The 12,726-nt window shown below is 36.9% G+C and overlaps 1 pseudogene; it reads right to left on the bottom strand.

Annotated features, from left to right (window-relative positions):
- Positions 1-7,222: 7,222 nt before the first annotated feature.
- Positions 7,223-7,945, bottom strand: LOC132487025 (succinate dehydrogenase [ubiquinone] cytochrome b small subunit, mitochondrial-like; annotated as a pseudogene).
- Positions 7,946-12,726: the final 4,781 nt, after the last annotated feature.

Genomic DNA, 12,726 nt, shown 5'->3' with positions numbered 1-12,726 from the left:
GGAGGAGACACCTCCTCCTCCCTGATTGCAATCCCTCCTCTCCTATAATTAGGGTTTCCAGAAAAAAATACTAGATGTTGAGGTAAATTTTAAGTTCAGAAAAACAGCGAATAACTTCGGAGCATGAAAATGGGACACACTTATACTAAAAGTTATTTTTTGTTTCTCTGAAACTCACATTTAACTGAGAATCTGGTAATTTTATTTGCTACCTTTGGTAACCTTACTTATAATCAGTATTCTACTTTTAAAGACAGGTGCATGCTTTCTGGCCCTCTTTGATATTAGCAGGTATTGGGGAGGAGGGAAGTTGAAGGGTGGAAGAGGTGATTTCTTCTGCTACCCTGACCAAGTAGGAATCAGGCAATGTGTACACAGTGCCGCGGAGAGGGAACAATCAGAAATCTTACTAGTTTGTACAGGGGTTATACGTGGCTTAGGAATACACAGTATTTCTCCTTGTTCTTTGCTATAATTTGTTTTGACTCCTTTTTAAAAAAATATTTATTTATTTATTTATTTATCTTTGGCAGCGTTCCATCTTCATTGTTGCGCGAGGGCTCTCTCTAGTTGCGGTGAGAGGGGGCTACTCTTTGTTGCGGTGTGCAGGCTTCTCATTGCAGTGGCTTCTCTTGTGGTGGACCACAGGCTCTAGATGCACGGGCTCAGTAGTTGTGGCACGTGGGCTCAGTAGTTGCGGCTCTCAGGCTCTAGAGCACAGGCTCAGCAGTTGTGGCGCACGGGCTTAGCTGCCCCGCAGCATGTGGGACCTTCCCGTATCAGGGCTCGAACCCGTGTCCCCTGCATTGTCAGGTGGACTCTTAACCACTGCGCCACTAGGGAAGCCCCTTGACTCTGTTTTTATAGTATAGTTAGTTATTTATAATGGGGAAGAGGAATTCGGAATGGGTATGTGTGAATGTGTGTGTTAGCAGTGGAGAGTAAGAGCCTTGGGTGAGCAGAAACTGGCTGAGACTAAATATTGGCAAAGGTAACTCATAACTGGATAACCCAGCAAGGTTATCTTAGAAAACAGGCCCTGGGTTGTAGAGGAAGTGGTAAGGAAGGCCTAATCTATGCTTCCTGAAGAATGCTGATAAATGGTTAGGAGGAGCCAAATGACGTCATTACTGAGGATTTGGCCACCCCTCCCTCCTCTGGGCACCGTGTGAGTCCCTGATTTGCATGCACAGAGCAGCCATGCCATGGTCATACCCAGGGGTTTATACTCCACTGTGAATTCTTAGCCCAGGGGAACACAGTACACTCCCATTTAGAGGCCGTGTAGCCAGTTCCCCCTGAACCTCATGACCCCACACTGTTGTTGCTTCATCTTTGGGGGCTCCCTCAGGGACTAACCTCAAATACACATAAAAGTTACACAAAGACAGTGTGTGAGTGCCCCACGGGGCACCGAAGCAACAAATGCCTTGGTTCAAATAAGATTCTTCTAGTTTCTTTAGGTGAACACTTAGATCACTGATTTTCCACCTTTCTTTTTTAAAACTCTATGCATTTATGGCTATAAATTTCCATCTCTACAGCTGTAGCTGCACCCCACAAATTTTGATATTTCATACATTTTTTGTCATTTCATTCCAACTAGTTTCTAGCTTCCATTGTGACTTCCTCTTTTACCTAAGGGTTATTAAGCATGTTACTTAATTTCCAAACATTAGGGGTATTCTGCTTACGGTTTGTTATAGATTTCTAGCTTATTTTACTGTGGTCAGAAAACATTTTGGGGAATATTTCAACTCTTTGAAATTGGTTGAGGCTGGCTTCATGGCCCATGATGTGGTCAGTTTTTTTTTTTTTTTTTTGCTTTTATTGCACATGTGCTTGAAAGAATATGCAACTGGCAATTGTTATTTATTTATTTATTTATTTAGGTTGTGGCACATGGGATCTTCGTTGCGGCATGCAGGCTCTTAGTTGCGGTATGCAGGCTTCTTAGTTGTGGCACTCGGACTTCTTAGTTGCGGCATGCGTGTGGGATCTAGTTCCCTGACCAGGGATCGAACCCAGTCCCCCTGCATTGGGAATGCAGAGTCTTACCCACTGGACCACCAGGGAAGTCCCACAACTGGCAATTGTTGAATACAGTATTCTATATATGTCTGTGATGTCAAATTGGTTAATTTATTATTCAGATCTTTTGTATCTTGACTTAATTTTCTTCTTGTTCTATTAATTTGATAGAGAGTTGTTTTAATACCTCCCACTGATTGTGGATTTTTCTATTTCTCCTTGCAGTTTTATCCATTTTTACCCTTCTTTTTAAAAAATAAGCTATTTTACTATTTTGAAGTCTCATAATGGGAGCATACAAATTTCTAATTGTATCTCTTGTTGGTAACATTATCCTTTCATCTTTATGAATTGATCAATTTTATTAAAAAACATTTTGAAAATTTCCCCCCTAATATTAGTATAGCTATATCAGCTTTTTTTTTTTTTTTTGGTTAGTGGTTGCACAATATAACTTCTTCCATTCTTTTACTTGCAAATTTTCTAGATCTTAAGTGTGCTATTTGTACTTTGTAAACATATAATTTTCAATATCATCTAACACTTTAATCTTTTGATTAGACCATTTAGTCTATTACATTTAATGTCATCACTGACACCAGTGCCCTTATATCTACCTTCTTTTGTGCTGTTTGTGATCTGTAATTTTTTTTCTCTTCTTTCTTGCCTTCCTTTGGATTGGGTGCTTTTTTTTCCATTCCATCTTAGCCCTATGTTAGTTTTGAAGCTACATACTACTTTTCTGTTATTTTAATTAGTATTCAAGACATTTCAACACACACTCTTAATTTACCAAAATCTATTATTCTTCTTAAAGTGACCTTCCTTCCAACAATGCAAATCCTTAGAATAGTGGTCTCAAGTTCTATGTGTGAAAGATAAATTTTTAAAATTTTCATTTCATCATGGACTAATAAAATATAAAGGAATTAATAGAAAAATAAGTAAAAAAGCAAAAAGTTGTACAAAATACAAGCTTAATTTTAAAATAATTTTGAGGTATAATTGATGTACAATAAACCACATATACTTAGGTGTACAATTTGACAAGTTTTGAAATATATACAAATGGGAAATTATCACTACAATCAAGATAGTGAATATACCCATCACCCCCAGTAGTTTCTTCCCACCCCTTTGTAATCTCCCTCCCCTTCATTCCTATCTCCAAGCAACCACTGATCTTCTTTGTATCACTACAGATTAGTTTTCATTTTCTAGAATTTCATAAAAATGGAATTAAACAGTATTTACTCTCTCTTGCTGCTTCCAGTCAGTATAATTATTTTTTACATTCATACATGTTATTGCATACATCAGTAGTTCATTCCCTTTTATTACTGAGTAGTATTCCATCGTATGAATACATTGCTGTTTGTTAATCCATTCAGGAGTTGATGGATATTTGGGTTGTTTCTAACAAAGATCTATGATCATTTGTGTATAGGTCTTTGTATGGTGTGTGTATTCCTTTAAGCAAAACACCTAGGAGTAGAATGGCTGGATCATATGAGAGGTGTATGTTTAACTTTTTAACCAGCAGCATATGAGACTTCCTGTTCATCTACACTGTCACCAACATTTGATATGGTCAATCTTTTAAATTTTAGCCATTCTAAAAGATATCTAGTAGAGATCTCATTGTAGTTTTAATTTGCATTTCCTTACTGAATAATGATGTTGAGCATCTGTTCATATCCTTACTTGCCGTAGGTAGATAAATCACTCGATCAACAAATAGATGTAGATTGATCAATAGATAGATAGATGATAGATAGAGAGATATAGATTGATCAATTTTCTTTAGTGAGGTGTATGTCAAATCTTGCCAAATTTTCATTGGGTTATTTGTTTTCTTATTTAGTTTGGAGAGTTCTTTATATATTATAAATACAAGTAATTTATCAGATGCATGCTTTGCAAATTTTCTACCAGTTTGTGGCTTATCTCTTCATTCTCTTAACAATGTATTTTGAGGAGCATAAGTTTTTAATAAAGTTCAACTTATCAATTTGTTCTTTCATGGACTGTACTTTTCATGCTGTATCTAAGAAATCTTTGGCTAACCTAAGGCCACAGAGATTTTCTTATATGTTTTTCTCTATAAGTTTTACATTCTTAGATTTTATATCTATATCTATGATATATTTTGAGTTAATTTTTGTATATTAAGTGAAGGATCCAAGTTCACCTTTTTGCATATGGATATCCAAATGTTGCAGCACTGTTTTTTGAAAAGATTATCCTTTCTCCACCAAATTACCAAAGGTCATGAAAATTTCCTCTTACTTTTTTCCCTAAAAATTGAATAGTTTTTGCTCTCACATTTAGGGCTATTCTCCATTTGATTTAGTATTTGAATGTGGTGTGACATTAGGATCTAAACTCATCTTTTTTGCATGTGGATATCCACCTTGCTGTATCATTTGTTAAAAGACTGCCTTTTCCCTGTAGTCCCTGTTAAAAGACTACCTTTTCCTTGGCGTATTTTCCAAAATCAGGTTTTTCTCTAAATTCTGTTCCATTGATCTATATGTCTTTCCTTACACTAGTACTACACTGTCTTGAGTATTATGGATTTTAGTAAGTTTTGAAATCAGAAAGTGTAACTCCTTTAACTTTGTTCTTCTTTTTCAGAATTGTTTTGGCTCTTCTGGGTCCTTTGTATATATTTCCACATAAATTTTTTTTTTTTTTTTTTTTTTTTTTTTTGCAGTACGCAGGCCTCTCCCGTTGCAGAGCACAGGCTCTGGACTCGCAGGCTCAGCGGCCATGGCTCATGGGCCTAGCCTCTCCGCGGCATGTGGGATCTTCCCGGACCGGGGCATGAACCCGTGTCCCCTGCATCGGCAGGCGGACTCAACCACTGCACCACCAGGGAAGCCCTCCACATAAATTTTTAAATCACCTTATCAATTTTTTCAGAAAGGCCTCCTGGAATTTAAGAGGATTACACTGAATCTATTGATCAATTTGGGAAAATTTGACATCTTGACAGTATTGTGCCCTCCAATCCATGAACACAGAATATCTATTTAGATCTTCTATAATTTCTCTCAGCAACATTTTTTAGTTTTTGATACACAAGTCTTGCACCTTTTTTGTTAAATTTATTTCTAAGCATTTTATTCTCTCGATGCTATTGTAAGTAGAAATATGTTTTCTTCATTTTATTTTCAGATTGTTCATTACTAGTATATATAAGTACAATAGTTTTTTGTTATTCTAATTTTGGGTTCTCCAACTTGCTGAACATGTTAATTAGTTTTGTTTTTGTTTTGTTTTTGGTGTGGATTCTTTAGTATTTTCTACATACAGGATCATGCTGTCTATGAATATAGTTTTACGTCTTCTTGTTCCATCTAGACTTCTTTTTTTCATCGTTGGACTGGCTAGAACTTCCAAACAATGTTGAATAGAAGTGGCAAGAATGAGTATCCTTGTCTTCTTCTTGATCTCATGGGAAAAGTATACAGTTTTTCACCATGAAGTATGATGCTAGCTGTGGGCTTTTTGTAGATACACTTCTTTAGATGAAGGAAGGTACCTTCTAGTCCTAGTTCACTGAGAGTGTTTATCATGAGTGGTATCGGATTTTGTCAAATACTTTTTCTGCATCTATTTAGATGATCATGTGGCTTTTGTCTTTTATCCTTTTGTCATTGTATTAACTGATTTTCAAATGTTAAATCAACCTTGCATTCCAGATCTACATCCAATTTGGTCGTGGTCTGTAATTCTTTTTCTCTATTCCTGAATTTGGTTTCTTAGTATTTTTTGTTGAGGGTGATTGTGTCTATATCCCATAGTTTTCTCATCATGTCTGGCTTTGGTATCAGAGAATGCTGGACACATAGAATGAGTTGGGAAGTGTTCCCTCCTATTCTATTTTCTAGAAGAGTTTGTGAAGAATTGATATTATTTCTTTTATTTTTATATTTGATAGGATTAATGAGTGAAGACATCTGGCTTGAGCTTTTTCTTATACCAAGATTTTAAATTACAAATAAGTTTCTTTACTTATTATAGGTTGATTTCTTCTTGGATCAGTTTTGGTAGTTTGTGTCTTTCTAGGAATTTGTCCATTTCATCTAAATTATATAATTTGTTGGCATACCGTTATTCATAGTATTCCCTTATAATCTTTTTGTCTGTTTTAGAGTCAGTAATGACATCCTCTTTTTTACTCCTTATTTTGGCAATTTGTATTCTTTCTTTTTTTCTTGGTTAATCTAGTTCAAGCTTTTTCAATTTTGTTGGTCTTATCAAAGGACCAATCTTTGGTTTCACTGATTTTTCTCTCTTGCTTTTCTATTTTCAGTTTTCATCTAATCTATTTCCTTTTTTCTCCTTGCTTGAGATTAGTTTGCTCTTCTGGTTTCTTTTTTTTTTTTTTAATCCAGCATTTTCATTTTTTAAACTTTATTTTCATAGAACATATTTTCACATTAGAAAGTCCCACAGTGGGAAAATAATAATTTATTACCAATAGTTTTATATTTGTGGACAGGTTATTTTAGGACAAATAAACACACTTGAGGATCAGGTCTTAGTTTAGAATCTACAATATTTTGACACATCAGCAAGGGGGACCTCTTCCCTAAATGGGACTTATCTATATTTAGAACCTCTCCACACTCTTCTTCCTATGATTTAGAAATTAGTAATGTGAGATATCAGCACTTCCCAATTTTAAAGTTTCCCCAGGACATGTAACTATCAGTAGCTGGTACCAACTGAACAGAGGAGGAAGTTTTCAAAAATTAAACACTGTTTAATTTTCTGCGAAGTCTTTACTTATGAATTAACAGTCTTTCCCTTATTCATCATTCTCAAGACAAATATAGAAGCTTGATCATGTATTGATGGTAAGAAAGCTGAATTTACTCTAAGAGGTTGATAAATTAAAAGGCCAAAGCTCATATATAATGTTAAATTATACCGTGAGTCTTGTGAGAAGCTGGGAGACAACCCCATTAACGCATTGGAACGCGGAACTCAGTCTCACAATTTCTCAGATACAAGTCCTCGCAAACCTTGTCCTCAAAGATTAACCTCTGAAAATAACCATGTGATTAGGATAAAGGTTTGTCTCACCAATGGCTTATATGTTATTTCCTCTTTATTGTCAGTGGAATGGAATGGCAGAGCAGAGGCAAAGAGGTGTACAACCAGTTCTTAAGATATTAAGTCATAAAGTCCAGGGCTTCCACAGCATGACAACAGCTTTCAGATGCCCACATCATGATAGCTGAAATAACAAGGCACAGCAAAGTTTAGAGCTGACCATCTGAAAGGCCCGCCTTGGTAGCCTTCTGTGATGTACCACACAGACAAAGTCAGTAACAACTTGTCCAAGGCCCCAGTGACAATGTAGAATATGGGCTGAAGCCAGGAGTCCATTGCAGAGCAAGGATTCAAATACACAGCTGGAAGCAGGCCCAGGAGCAAACACTGACAACCTTCTCACCAGTCCAGGGTAGAGATGCAGCTTTGGAACCAGGATGGTGGCTGGGTAACAAGTGAATGTGCTGTGCTCCACAACATTCTGGGGTGGGTTGGTCCTGGAGAAATGCTGAGACATGAGCAGGTATGACCACTGGGTTTGAAGGAAGAGACTTCAGTCTCCTTGGGCATCATAGAGGACACTCAGCCTCCAGAGAACCATCGTTTTGCTCCCAAGGCCTCAAGGTCATCCAGTAACCTAGAAGCAGTTATCTTCTGCTGGTTTCTTAACATGAAAGCTTACATTTGTTTATATTATTGATTTGAGACCCTTCTTGTTTTCTAATATAGCCATTTACAGTTATAAAATTTCTCTCATGAACTATGTTAGCTGCATTCCATAAATTTTGATATGTCATGTTTTCATTGCATTCAGTTCAAATATTTTAAAAGTTCACTTGTGATTTCTTTGGTCCGTGGATTATTTAAAAGTGCGTTTAAAATTTTCCAAATATTTGGGTATCTCCCAATTTTTTAATTCTGTTGATTCTAATTTAATTTCACTGTGGTTAAAAAAAGAACATACTTTGTATTATTTCAATCCTTTTAAATGTATTGAGACTTTTTTATGGCCTTGTATATGGTTTACCCATAGTTCATGTGTGTCTGAAAATAATGTGTTTTCTGCTATTATTGGGTAGAGTGTTCTGTTGATGTCAGGTCAAGTTGGTTGATAATGTTGTTTAAGTTTTCCAGTGGCCATGGTTCATCTCTCTGAATTCTAATCCTCTCCCTGATGTTGGCTAAGAATTTCTAAATATGCTTTTAGCTATTTGATGCTTTCAAGAGTTTTATTTTCCTTGTTCAGTCTTTTTAGTTGCTTTTAACAGGATCTTTGGCCTGAATTATCTAATCTGACAATTCTGGAATCCCATTATCAATTTTTAAGACAGGGTTGTCTATTTTTATCTGTTGGAATTAGGCTAGGTACCATTTCTAATAACATTAGGCAAACTTTTGTTTGTTTGTTTGTTTGTTTGTGGTAAGCGGGCCTCTCACTGTTGTGGCCTCTCCCGTTGAGGAGCACAGGCTCCGGACGCGCAGGCTCAGCAGCCATGGCTCATGGGCCCAGCCTTTCCACGGCATGTGGGATCTTCCCGGACCGGGGCACGAACCCGTCCCCTGAATCGGCAAGCGGACTCTCAACCACTGCGCCACCAGGGAAGGCCTAGGCAGACTTTAGCACAAAGTTTTACTGGTAAAAGAGAAGAGAACTCAAAGCCTTTAAATTCTTACCAAAGTGCCCAAATATAAAATTATTTCTCTATTCCTAAATCAATTTAAACTAAAATTTTTATATATAAAGAATTATAATTCTATGGAGATAGTTGGCTTCCTACTATTGTTTCAAAAAACATTACTGGATAAAGAAAGGTCATCATATAAATATCATAAAAATGTAAAATTTCAATTAACCAGGTTAATACAGCAAAAGTTGTCATAACTTCAAGGAGAAATTGACAAAGCCTCCATCCTAAGGAGAACATTGAACATATCTCAGTATTTAATAGATCAGTAGTGAAAAGAAAACAATAATATATAGAATATTTGAATAATACAATATACTAGCTTGATCTTAGTAACACACATATATCTCTATTCCCCCAACAATTGAACAACTCACATTCTTTTCAAATACTATGACATATTTATGAAAATTGATGATATATAGGGCCATTAAGGAAGAATAAGAAATTGAATAGATTTAGTAATTAATCTAACCTAACTACAGGTAATTAAATTAGAAATCAACATCTAAAAATTAATTTAAAACATACATTTGAAATGCAAAAACTCACACTTCTAAATAACTCACAGTTCGAAAATCATATTGAAAATTAGGAAATACTTATAATTGAATACCTCTTACCGAAACTTGTGAAATGCAGTCAAGGAAGTGCTTGGAGGTTCTTATGGTCTTAAATACAAAAATTAGAAAAGAAAAAATTTGAAAATAAATTAATGAACTATGTAACAGAGTAAACCCAAAGAAAGTAGAAGGAAATAAATAACCGATATTATTTATAAGGATAGAATTTAATTAATAGAAAAAATTTTAAAAGATCAACAAAGCCAAAAGTTCATTTAATATTTACCAACTCTGGTAATAATGATCAAGGATCAAAGCCAGGATGTACAAATCGACAACTTTAGGAATAAAAAGTAGAACTTAATATTGAAAAGGTAGAGATTAAAAGGTTTATAAATAAATAATATGAACAAATTAGTGCCAAAAAATTGGAAATAATTAAAATTAATAAATTCTTAGAAAAATAAAATTTATCAACATTTACATAAGGAGAAATAGAAAACCTGGTTAGAATTATAATCATGAAAGGAATTGAATTTGCAATTCAAAATAGTCCACAAATAAAATACCAGGCTCAGACAAGCAGACAATTCTAACATCATACAAATTCTTCTAGGTAATAGGAACAGAAGGAAGCATTTTTCAGTTTATTACATGAAGTTAAGATAACTATCCTACCAAAAATAGATAAGGATCAGAAAAAAAAAATAAAAAGCACAAGAAAATTGCATGGATGCAAAAATCCTAACCCCAGTATCACTAGACCATATCCAGTCATGGACCAAAAAGTTGCTCTATAAGACTAAGTTAGGTTTATTCCCAGAAATTAAGGATGATTTAACTTTAAACCTATTGATTTCCAAGCAAGATGGTGAACTAGCGTGCGTTTCCAGCTTCCTCCCCACTGTAACTCTGGAGTAGGTATAACACTGACATGGGATTATTGATCTGATGAATCAACATAGATACTATGAGAATGCCTGAGAAGGCTGTTTTGAAGAGGTACAAGTGTGCCTGTGGCAGAGGGTTAGTTTGTTTTCTGTTTTGTTGGGGTTTTTTAGTTTTTTCAAAACTTTGGGGTGTGGAGCAGCCAGTGCCCTCAGTGAGAAGACACTGTTAGGCGAGAGTTTTTAACTTTTACCTCTTTCTTCCCATACCTTGCTTTGAACTGATCATTTTCTGCCACATTCACCCAGAAATTATTAGCAATAGCTCAGGCTAGATGATGTCAGTTGTGACAGGTCAGGATAGCATTTAAACCCAATGAAAATGAGAAACTGGTGGAAAAAGGTGCAGATTGGTCAGCTCCCCTCCCTTCTAACCTTGAGGCAGCTGGACTGAAAGCTAAGAAGAGAGACTTCTGGTCTCAGTTCTGACATGTGAAGAGTTTGGAAGCCATCACTCCCATTCTCACAACCTCATAAAAGCTAAACAGACTGAAAATCAATGACTGTTCTTAGATCCATCAGAGAATTGAGGTCAGAGGGCACATTTTGTCACCCCGAAACTGAACTGACAAGTGAATACAGAGAATTGCAGCCAAGATCAGCTTACTGGGAGCAGAAGCTTCTGGAGCCAGTAACTGATAGAAACATTTAAATGGCAGTTGACAAACTTCTAGAGGCAGTGTGTGGACTGGTTTAAGGGTGGGGTCCACAGTCTTAGGGAGTCCCCCACTCTCCTGCGTTTTACCTCCAGAAACCTCACCGGATCTCACAGTGAAGATGTGAGAAAAATCCCCTTGTGTTTCTGGCAGCAAGAAGGGAAAAGTAGGGCTTCCCTGGTGGCGCCTGCCGATGCAGGGGACACGGGTTCGTGGCCCGGTCTGGGAGGATCCCACATGCCACGGAGCGGCTGGGCCCATGGGCCATGGCCGCTGGGCCTGCGCGTCCAGAGCCTGTGCTCTGCAGCAGGAGAGGCCACAACAGTGAGAGGCCCGTGTACCACAAAAAAAAAAAAAAAAAAGAAGAAGGGAAAAGTAGTCCTTTTGAAATATGCCTAGGAGAAAAGTTACCATTTTGAAATACACCGAGTGTCCTCTAAAATAGCGGTCTGCCTTCAAGAGCAATACTTGATCAGAAACTTATCTGACCTGGAGAAAGGCAATTAGACAAAGTCAGCCACTTGCAGCCTCCTCTCTATGGGAGGAAGAAAAGACTAACAATGCCTCTGAAAGTCACAGCCCAGGGACTCAGACACACTAAAAAACAGATTTAATCAGGAGATTTTATTTATTTATATTTATTTATTTGTTTGTTTGTTTGTTTGTTTAGGGTCTGTGCCGGGTCTTCATTGCAGCATGCAGGATCTTCACTGCAACATGCAGGATCTTTTTTTAGTTGCAGCATGCAGGATCTTTTAGGTGCGGCATGCGAAGTCTTAGTTGCAGCATGCATGCGGGATCTAGTTCGCCGACCAGGGACAGAACCTGGGCCCCCTGCATCGAGAGCTCGGAGTCTTACCCACTGGACCACCAGGGAAATCCCTAATCATGAGATTACAGAATTGCTTCCCCTCCCCCACACCTTCCCACCACATCATTAGGGCCCCAGTATAAAAATAGTGGATTACAACTGAGAGAGCTGCAAGACAGACTCTCCCTAAGAAGAAATTCTGAAGAAACCCAAAGACAATAGGGAAGCAAAAAACAAACAAAACAAAACACACACACACACACACACACACACACACACACGTGGAAACTAGAGGAAAATAAAGCCTCTGGCACCTATAGCTACAGCAGATTAGAGGTCTAAGAGCCCAGCTCCTAGAGATTAACACAAAAGCCTGTGTACCTCACTTCCTATTACCATATACATCAAGTGCAGCTTGAAACAAAAAATTACAAGGCATGCTAAAAGGCAAGAGAAAACAGTCTGAAGAGAGAAAGCAAGTGTCAGAATCAGACTCAGAAAGGACAGATATTTTGGAGTTATCACATAGGGAATTTAAAATAACTATGATTTATATGCTAAGGACTCAAATTGAAAGTAGCCAACATGTAAAAACTGATGGGTGATATAAGCAGAGAGATTGAAACTCTAAAAAAAAAATCAAAAGAAAATGCTGAAATCAAAAACACTGCAGCAGAAGTGAAGAATGCCTTTGATGGGTTCAACAGTAGACTGGACAGAGCTAAAGAAAAGATAAATGAGCTTGAAGATAAGTGAATAGAAACTTCCCAAACTGAAATGCAAAGAGGAAAAGGAATGAACAAAATGGAATATGACCTTCTTATACAGTCTTCTTTCTGCATAGAACATGTCCTGCTTCTTGATTGCCTCAAGATCTCTGCCTAAGAGTATTTACTCAAGGAAGCCCACTCTGACCTCATACCATGCTCTGGAGTATTTACAATTTTCTGATCAATGCTTTTGTGA

This window comes from Mesoplodon densirostris, chromosome 3 (assembly GCF_025265405.1).
Source record: "Mesoplodon densirostris isolate mMesDen1 chromosome 3, mMesDen1 primary haplotype, whole genome shotgun sequence".
In the NCBI taxonomy this organism is placed as follows: Eukaryota; Metazoa; Chordata; class Mammalia; order Artiodactyla; family Ziphiidae; genus Mesoplodon; species Mesoplodon densirostris.
This window is presented reverse-complemented; position numbering and strand designations above follow the sequence as displayed.